Consider the following 10,268-nt stretch of genomic DNA (forward strand, 5'->3'; position numbering starts at 1 on the left):
AGTGAGGGCGATCAAAGGTGCCTCAGCTCCCATGTTTCTGTTGGAGCTTAGGACTTTCCTTGGGCTGGTGAATTATTATGGAAAGTTCATACATAACCTGACCTCCACCCTGGCACCTTGCATCAACTCCTAAAAAAGAGCCAGCCTTGGAAATGGTCACATACCCAAGCCATAGCTTTTAGGGAAGTGGAGAAACAGCTATTATCCTTGAAGGTGTTGGCACACTATGATCACAAGTGCTAGCTAGTATTGACATGCAACACCTCCCCTTATGGAAACAGGGTAGGATTAGCTCATGGTGGCCCAATGGAGAGGGATGCTTAAAAAGATGTGCATCCAGGACTTCAGCAGAGTATAAATATGCCAAGATAGATTTGTGCATCATATTTGGGTGAAGGAACTTGTACCCATACCGTTATGAATGTAAATTAGTAATAATAACAAACCACAAACCCTGACTAGCTCTACTTAAAGAGGACAAGGCAGTGCGTCCATAGCTTCAGGCTGAATGCAACGGTGGGCTCTACTGCCATGTGCTTATAATTACAAGTTGGAACACCATCCCAGAGACCCAGTAGCAAATGAAAATACACTGACCACCTCCCATTGGCAGACACACCACTGGTGGTACTGCCCCTGCAAGAATCCATAAATGGTTCTGAATTTCTTAGGGCAGACTTCCAGTCACAGCCAACAATATCAGGCTTTGGACGCAGAAAGATCTGGTCCTGGCAACACTGCAACCGCTGATGGTGATGCCAAAGGGTCATCACAACCAGAACTGAAACCTTCTTTGGACCTGAAAGGGACCAGATCACAGTACAGAATCTTTTAATGGGCGGCAAGAATGATTGTTCCAAGCAAAGGACACCTCTAGATAATGCCTGAACTCCACCATAGTCATCCAGGGTTTTCCAAAATGAAGATGTTGCTGAGGTTATGTCTGGCGGCCAGGATTGGATGCAGACATAGTTGCATTGCTGGGCCACTGCTCAGGGTTCCAACATGGACTGAAATTACTGCCAGCAGCTCCCCCACATTCATGGGAATGGCCAAGTAATCCCTGGACTCAGTTGCACGCTGACTATGTGGGGCCTTTCATGGCCTCCATGTCCTTAATCATTGTGGGCACCCACTTAAAGTGGCTGGAGGTGCACAGAGTTGATTTGTCAATCACAGGGATGATGATAGAAAAACTGCATGTATCTTTTGCAATACATGGACTCACAGAAGTGGGGATCATAACAGGCCATTGTTTACCAGCGGCGAATTTGGGTATTTCCTAAAGTCGAATGGTATTCATATAAGGACAGCTCCACACCATCTACTATCCAAAGGTCTGGCAGAAAGAGCAGTCCAAACTTTGAAGGAGGTCTTAAAGAAGCAGTCCACAGCTTCATGAGATACCAAACTGCCCCAGTTCCTGTTTTATTATCGGACCACTCCTCATGCAACGACAGGGACGGCTCCAGCAGAGTTGTTAATGGGGACAAGACTCCACACCAGAATCTGATCCTCCTGCACCTTTGAGGGGGCAGGATGAAACGGCATCAGGAACGCCTATGCTGGACTCTGCTAAGTGAGAGAGAAAGTTTATGTCAGGAGATGAGGTTTGGTGTAGAGACCATGGGAATTGCCCTGGGAACAGGGAAGAGGCGTTGTCGATGTAAGGTCAGGTCCAGTGACATATAAAATTTCGATAGGTACAATGGTCCTGAGCAAGGACGTGTATGATATGAAATCTACAAACTCAAAACCAGTGCAGGAGCAAAACATGCCTGGCTCCCCAACTGCCTTTCCGACTATTCCAGAACACCTCGTCTCAGTCAAATATTGAAGATACCTCAGAATCTGAGATGGATACCGCAGCTGTCACCACCTCGATGCCTTTGCTGCCTGAAGAGGAAAATTAATTTCTTCCACGACACTCTGGGTGCAGGAGGTGAGCTATTGCGCATCACACATTGCCCATATCAGAGGCAGAGTTGGGGGAACCTGGCCCATTGCTAATACACCTCGGGAGGAGCTACAAAAAAATGAACTGTCCACAGACTCAGAGGGAGAGGGATGTAGTGATTGTTCCCCGATTGGGACTGTTAAGCTGATCAACTCAGATAAGAGCAAGAGCATCAGATATCCTGTTCACTCTGAGAGCTGGACCAGTGTCAAGGACTTACCACGTGTAAACAAAGTGTGACTTGCTGACTGGATACTGGCCTCTGTGGAGTTGGAGGACAACTTACAACTGCTGGTGTCCGAGTTTAGAAGGTGATGTTGAATGAGTCTTTGTGAGGTGCTACAGTGCAACTTCCAGATGGTACACACTGCTGCAACTATCAGTGCTCGTAATGGAAGGAATTAATGTTTTAAATATTGGGAGGAGTGCCAACAAATGGATTGCTTTGATAAAGATGGTGTTGAGCGAGTTGAATGTTACTGGAGCTAAAGGCTAGTGGACAGAATTCCATCACATTTTGTGCATTGTGGACTGTCTTTGGGAAATCAGGAGATGATTGCTTGCTGCAGAATTCCCAACTTCTGACCTCTCTTGAAGCTATCATATTTACAGGTTTGTTTCAATGAGGTTCTTTGCCATATGTAATTTCTAGGATACAGAATGTGGGAGATGGTAACATGCTTAACATCAGTGGGAGATAGTTTGGTTCTCTTTTCTTGGAGGTGATCTGTGGGACTTGTGGGCTTGATGTTATGTACCATTGAGCAGCTCAGAATCAATGAATGAGGAAATGCAAATGATGCTGCATTTGATTATCAGTGGCAATCCCCATTCTGATCTTCTGATGAGGGCAAATCACTCATGAAGCAACTGCAGGTGTTTTAGTTAATGGAACTACTCTAAGAAACACTCGTAATGATGTTCTGGTTTAGAGATGGTTGGTTTTGAGAAATCAAACAATCTTCCTTTATACCAGATATAACCAGTGAAATTTTTCCTCATGATTTCCATTGATTTCAATTTTGCCCAGGCTCATTCATCCCACGAATGTCAAGGACTCTCACCCACCTTGCCTCTGGAATTAAATACTTTCGTCCATGTTTGGATCAGGGCTGCAACGAGATTAGCAACTTAGTGAAACGTAAGCGGAGTGTAGTTTCCTCCTGGCTGCTAAAACACACAGATAGATTGCCAACTTGGCTAAACAGCAAGGGATGCTGGATACATTGGCCAAGTGCAGACTTGACAGACTGAATGGCCTCTTTCTGTGCTGTAACACTTGTATAGTTCTGTGCTTCTAACAAGGAATTTTTCCCACATGTCCTGCCAATATTGTTCCCCAATCAATATTATCAAGAAACAGAGTATCTGGTCATTATCACATTGCTGTTTGGTAGACTCTGCTGTGAATAATTTGGCTACTGCATTTTCTATGTTCAAGCAGTGACTACATTTCAAAGATACTCATCAGCTGTAAAGCCTTTAGAACAGCCCTGAGGCTATTTTATTACTACTTTATTTCTTTTAATGTGATGTGCAAAAGTATTGCTGCAATGAAAAAAACTACCCATTTTCCTTCACGTTTTCTCTTTCTCTCTCCTCAGCCATCAGCATTTCTTGCTGGACATATGATTCTACTCATTCGGACTGGTGGACTTGCCAGAAAATAAATCTACTGCTGAGAATGAACAGATTCAGTTGCTATTCTGAATGATCTTGAACTTGGGAGGCAAATGATCAAAAGATGGATTCAATTTGATTAATTTGGTAGACAGATGAATTCTCCATATAAGACACAAACAGAACCTCCAATCACATTGGCAAGAATTTCTTGAAGAAACAACTTGTTTGATTTTTAGTTAAATAGCAAAATGGTGACAATTTCTGGCAGCACGCTGTAGCTAAATGAAAATTAACACTGTTTTGTTAAGGATTAGTCTCTTCCTTAAATAATTTGTCTTGTGTTCATGTCAGAAATGCAATTTCTATAAGTAAACTGAAGCTCCGATATAGCTCAATGCTATAATGTGTGATGTATGAGTTATCTCGCAAAGATTCACCAATGATTGCCTCAGTGTAGTAACCCTGTGGAAATCACATTGAAAATGAATTACCTTCTCCTGAAGGGTGGAGGTTACCATCAGACCAATGCCTGCAGGGTGTAATTATTGAATGCATTTACAGGCTATATAAAAGTCAAATAACAAGGATGTTAAAGCAATACAATGAAATTTAGATCTCACCAGAATGGGTTTAGATGACCTTATTAGTAGATATATTTTGTATCTTGTAGACAAGTGGTTTGGACAAAACAGTCAACCCTGTCTCTTAGTAGACGTTGCAGATGCAATTTAATACTTGGACAATCAGTCAACCCAACGAGATTAGATTTCCTGACAGAGTGGAAGATATGCCCTTGTTGTCAAATCAAATTTGGAAAAAGAAGAAAGCAGGAAGGAGACGAGCATCAATTTGCCATCAGTCAAATTTGGTGTACAGACGAGTATATACCTGGCATATAGCATAAAAGGCAGTGAAGTGTTTGACCAGGAGGGAGGGCAGGGCTCAACTGGTGAATGGCCCAGTCTTGTTCCCATATTCCCACAGGATCATGGATTGGATTTATGATTTATGGTCTGCAGGTGAGACTTCTAAAGTTGCCTGCAATTACTTCTGCTTCACAAAATTGACGACGATCAATCCATAATGATTTGTAACCATGATCAAGATTGTTGTGACCGGGATTTGCATCCCACACAATCGGACACTGCGTACATTTCTCGTGCAGGATGCTATGATTAAAGGCGTCTTCAGTTTGTTCTGTGAAAGTGCCTGATTAATGTGAAGGTCCACACATCACTCAGAAGTAAGAGCCAACATATTCTGAGAGAAATAAAACACTTAGCCCCCTCTTAGCGTCATCGCAACCATTTCCCAATTTCATAGTATATTAATGATTAACATGAGAATGAAACAAAGCCCAGGTTGTGTTTGGCGAAGTCAGTTACACGCACAGTCTGGTAATCCAGCAAACCTCCCCCCACCACCCACCCACCCCCTCCCCAACAAAGAGTCAAACCTCCATCTTTCTTTCCCCTTGCCCTCCCTTCTAATTCCATTTGTACTGAAATTCCACAAGTTGCCATCCAACTCTTTCATTTAAACCTTCAGCTCCCAAAATTACCCCCAAGACTTAACCCTACACCTTAGCTATGCCAACCATCATGCTGTACTGCATCCCCCGTCTCCCACTATTTCATGTTGAGTTTGCTGCTTTCACAATTATTGGCCCTCTCTACATCTTACCAACCTGCCTCCAGCCTCTACAATCGACTTCTCCAACTTTCCTACCACACCGTGCAAACCCCCACCCCACCCAACTTGAGCTGATCCCCAGGACTGATTGTGGCCCACCTCCTTCGACTGACTTGGGGGCAGAGCCCTGACTGAGGAGGACAGGACCCCTGATCGATCTGTGTGCAGATCCCTGCCTGATGGCACAAATCCATGGGGAATGGTTATGTTAGACCCTCAGGATTGACTGTTGCCCACTCTCCCAATTCCCTCACTATAGTACCCTGGCTAAGTGGATGATTAACTGTGTCTAAAGCCCTGAACCAATATCTGACTCCTTGTGCTGGGATCCCCTGACTGAATGCTGTGTCTCTTGACTTGACTGAGGATCACTGTCTTTAGGCTTTGAGAATCAGCAATTTGACTGAAGCTCATGCAGTGTGTTTGCTGCATGAGCTGCTGCAACATGGTGTGGGTACAACATCAATATAGCATAGTGCTGTGTCCACCTCTTGGCTGATCACTGCTAACAACTGTCTCTGGCTTTGTGGCTGTGCTAACTGGCAAGTCAACACAGAAACTCTGAATGAGGTGGAAAAGCACAAAGAAGAATGACAAAGATGCCTGGTTCATTCAAGTAGATGCAAAATGAGGGCATGCTAAGAGAACAACCCAGTCCAATCTATAAGGTGCATGCCTGTCCCTGTGTGCAAAATGTCCAGGCAGCAGCATTCCAGTGAAAGGTGCTGGTGCTCTCCAAAGTGTGGCCTGGAAGTGGAGAACTGTATTGTATTTGGGATAGCAAAGTGTGGAGCTGGATGAACATAGCAGGCCAAGGAGCATCTTAGGAGCACAAAAGCTGACATTTCGGGCTAGACCCTTCTAGGCCCGAAATGTCAGCTTTTGTGCTCCTAAGATGCTGCTTGGCCTGCTGTGTTCATCCAGCTCCACACTTTGTTATCTCGGATTCTCCAGCATCTGCAGTTCCAATTATCTCTGTATTGCATTTGGGTTGGAGTTGCACTTAGATAATGCGGTGAGGCTGGTACATCTGATACCAGCCTCCACGAATGGCACATGAGGAGTCGCTGCCCCAAGCCAGCCCTGAGATGTTGGTGACTATGAAGAGGCCCAGAGGAGCAACTGGGAGCTGGAGCCAATAGGCACCCTCTCAGATTTTCATGTCATGAGTCATCACTGTCTAGTTTCTATCCAGTGCATGGGTGAATAGGAAGCTGCTCTGTACTTAATTTTCTCTTCTTGTGTGGATCATGGAGCTTTTGTAGAGGAAGGGTGCTTTTTAGGATTTCTTGTATGTTGCTGTTAAGTTATAGACTGTCTTTAGAACAGAGAGAATCAAATGCCTGGTAATAGGAAGAATGCAATGGTATGTTGTCACTGGTTTCATATTTAGTTGATTGTTTCAGAGAAGTCATCTTTGAAAAGAAGTAGGTGGGTGGTTTTGCTTATGTAGTTGTCTGCCAAAACAGTCCTCAGGCTTGTGTTGTGGATCTCTTTCTTGTGAAGCAAAAACAATTGAGTCTGATTTGTTGGATTTCAGCTAGTATTACCTGCATTGAGGATTTGATGTATTTCTGAGTGTGTTGGTCTAAGTGACCATCAAGGGTTTGAGTTATAAAAAATGGCTGCTGGGACCTTTTTCACTGGAGCGTGGCAAGTTGAGAGGTGACCTTATAGAGATTTATAGAATTATGAGGGCTATAGATAGGGTTAATGATAAGTATCTTTCCCCCCGGATGGGGGATTTCAAGACAAGGCGGGGGAGATATTTGTAAGATATGAGGAGAGAGATTTAAAAAAGACCATGAGGGGGGATTTTTTTTTTTACATTGAACATGGTTCATGTGTGGAATGAACTTCCTGTGAAAGTAAGATAACAAGGTGTGGAACTGGATCAACACAGCAGGCCACGCAGCATCTTAGGAGCAGGAAAGCTGACCTTTCGGGCCTAGACCCTTCATCAGAAAATTATTCCTGTGGAAGTGGTGGATGTGGTACAATTACAATATATTTTAATAAGTACATAAATAGGAATGGTTTGGAGGGATATGAGCCAGGAACAGGCAGGTGGGTCTAGTTTAATTTGGGATAATGTTCGACATGGACTGGTTGGATTGAAGGGTTGTTTCTGTGTTGCATGACTGTGGCTTTAGACTCTGCGATGAGTCGCACACAAAATGACTGCCATGCTCTTTTATACTGCTGCAGCAGAAGGAACAACGGCTCTTCTTTCAACTAAATTCCCCAGGAGGCAAAATTAATGCCAGGACCCTGTTAACAATGCCAAAATGAAGGTGTGTGAAGATAGCGAGTTGAAATCATGGTGCTATCACATATGATGAAGGATAAACACACATCTGTGAATAACTCTGCCATAGAGCCAAATCTAGACTCAAGAGTCCATCAGTTAGCCGCAGTTCAGAACAATGGCCGTTTTCATGGAGGATTTTCAAAAATGGGAAATTGTAATATAAATAGTATTTCAGTAACTCGGACAATTGGTCCCAGTTTCTTGATAGAGCCTCGCACTGCTGAAATCGCTACTTTGCACGTCTGAGAGCAAGTATGACCAGCGTTTGATATTGTACAGCCTGGCAATAATGGCCACCCACTGTTCTCAGTAAAAATGATCATTATTTACAAGTGGGTTTTGTTCTTAGTGAAGTGCCAGCAATAATGTGCAAACTTTTTATGCGACAGAATGATCAAAGTAATGCGGCTTGCTGCCTTTGGAGAATATGACTTGTTCATGTATAGCCACTACTGTAAAATTAAGAGCATGTTAAATGGAAAACAGCTGTCGAATACTGTAAGAGGCTTATGTCCTATCTCGAATACAGTATTGGACAGTATTGTATTCTGACCTGCGATTTGACCTTAAACAATATTGCATAGTCTTGTTTTACAGTAAAGTGACTATTCTCAACAGAAAGAATGTTATTGATGTTTCATTCAAGGGGGAACATATTCCTGCCCGTTTGTCACATAAGTCCAGTGTTTGTAATGAGAGCTATCTGGAGCCTTATTGATGCTTTTCAAGGCACTTTGGAAGTGTTTCATGTTTTAAAATCCCTTATTAGACAGCAGACACTCTGTGAAGAAATCCCACTTGGTCATTAGGGAAGAGAAGTGACCACTGCTCTCTGCTCGACTGTCCTCCTGTTAACAATGCCAGGAGACTAATTTCATGATGTTCTGTCAGAAGTAGTGCTGCTTCCAAATTGTCTCCAGCAAGCAGTTTTAAATGAAGAAAACATAAATAAAAGGAATGAATGGGAAACCCTAGGTGTTTGTTGTCAAGTGGTCAACACCTTATGTTATAAAATTAACTTTTGTACTATTTCATTTGTCATTGCTATTCCGGTTAAAAACAAAAGTAGTCACACAAGGAAAAATATTTTTAATGGAAATAGGTCAGTGTTAAGGAAGGAAATTAAATCCTGAAGCTGTCCATTATCTTACATTTTAACCTTTAGTATATTTCCTTTGTGAAAAGCTAACACAGCTCAGTATTGTTTTGAAAAGTAATTTGATGTGAATTTATTGTCTGTTTTCTGTGTATTAATTGATATGCTTTATCTCAAATTTGTTTTGTCATAGGGAATTGTATTTCCGTCACTGAAGTTGTAGCTATTGACGAGCAGAAATTTGAATAAAATAAAACATCAATGGATGACATACTGTAGATAAGTAAACTCTTGGCTAATACTGCCCATAACATTTGATACATTTTGAGCAAGATACAACATAGAACTGAGGAAATGTGCAATAAGTGTCTTGAAGTTCTCTCCTGTGCCATATAGGAGTTAACTTTGGGCTTCTGATTTCCCATGTGTTTTAAGCTGTGTAATTGTGGAGATGCCAGACGAAAGCTAGGCATTTTCCCACAGAGAAGGAATATCATCAGGCTTGTTTATGTAGGGAAATATTCTGCACCTGTTGGCAGAGGTGGTTGGGAACAGAGGCCTGAGAACAGATAGTCTGCCTGTTCTCTTAATTAGAAGGTGATAAATAGTGTGGAGAAACTCATCCATCAGCTCAGAGAAATCTGAATATAAATATCAATGTCATCAATACAGTTAGAGATCCTATGCCAGATGTATGTGTGATTAAGTATTTTTTGATCATTTATGTAACAATAGAGATGTACATTTTTGAGATGATTTATTTTCTGCAACAGCTCCCAGAAAATTCTAATTTTCAACACTTTGGTGCATTTTAGAAGTGAGCATTTTAGACTAGACTTTCCACTGTAATAGTCCTTGGAATAAAATGTGAATGAGGACTGAAGACAGTGAGGGTAAATCCAAAGTCCCTTTGGGAAAGCCACGTTGAAATAGAGTATGGATTGGCGATTATGCTAAAACAGAGTGGCCTGAATATTATTCCAAGTACTCTTCCTGGGAATATACAAGTAATGAATTAGCCCTCATGTGTATGTATATATATAGTAATCAGGATCAATGGGTGCAATTATTTGAAGGAACCAGGTCTAGTGGAAGTACATATTGGGAATTGAATGTTGGATGTAGCCCAAGAATAGAGTGTGCCATTGTTTCTATGCTGGCAGAAAAGCGGGCATGTTATTGACTTTGACTCTAGCCTGCCAGTCAGTGCCTCTTCCATAGACAGATGCAGAGCAGCATTCCAATTCAAAATATTCCTGCCACCTCTTGGCCCACAAGAACAATGTCCAGCTTTGTTACATCAATTGACATTTGTTCGTAGAATTTTTTCTTATTGCATATCATTTCCTTGCACCAGGTTCACGCTCTTAATTTTGATAAAAATCGCATGACTTCCCTGCTAACTTTGGCTCAGTTGGCCGCACTGTAAGGAGGTGGTGGTAGATGGGACATCCTGTTTTGTGTCCTGACTGTTGTGTAAGGGCCTTAGGACCATGGAGCAGTCTTATAATGATGTAAGGGAATTGCTTGCCCCGGGTATAAATAGTGTAGTATGGACAGAAATAGTTAGATAGGCCTAAACTCAATGG

The 10,268-nt window shown here is 42.3% G+C and overlaps 1 long non-coding RNA gene across 1 annotated transcript in view; it reads left to right on the forward strand.

The window, feature by feature from the left end:
- The window catches only part of LOC125459447 (uncharacterized), an 84,813-nt gene extending 80,856 nt beyond the window's left edge, over positions 1–3,957 (forward strand). The window contains exon 3 of the long non-coding RNA XR_007249025.2: positions 3,562–3,957. This is a non-coding gene — a long non-coding RNA (uncharacterized LOC125459447). The remainder of the gene's footprint in view (positions 1–3,561) is intronic.
- The last annotated feature ends 6,311 nt before the right edge of the window (positions 3,958–10,268 follow it).

The sequence above is a fragment of the Stegostoma tigrinum genome, chromosome 17, assembly GCF_030684315.1.
Source record: "Stegostoma tigrinum isolate sSteTig4 chromosome 17, sSteTig4.hap1, whole genome shotgun sequence".
NCBI lineage: Eukaryota > Metazoa > Chordata > Chondrichthyes > Orectolobiformes > Stegostomatidae > Stegostoma > Stegostoma tigrinum.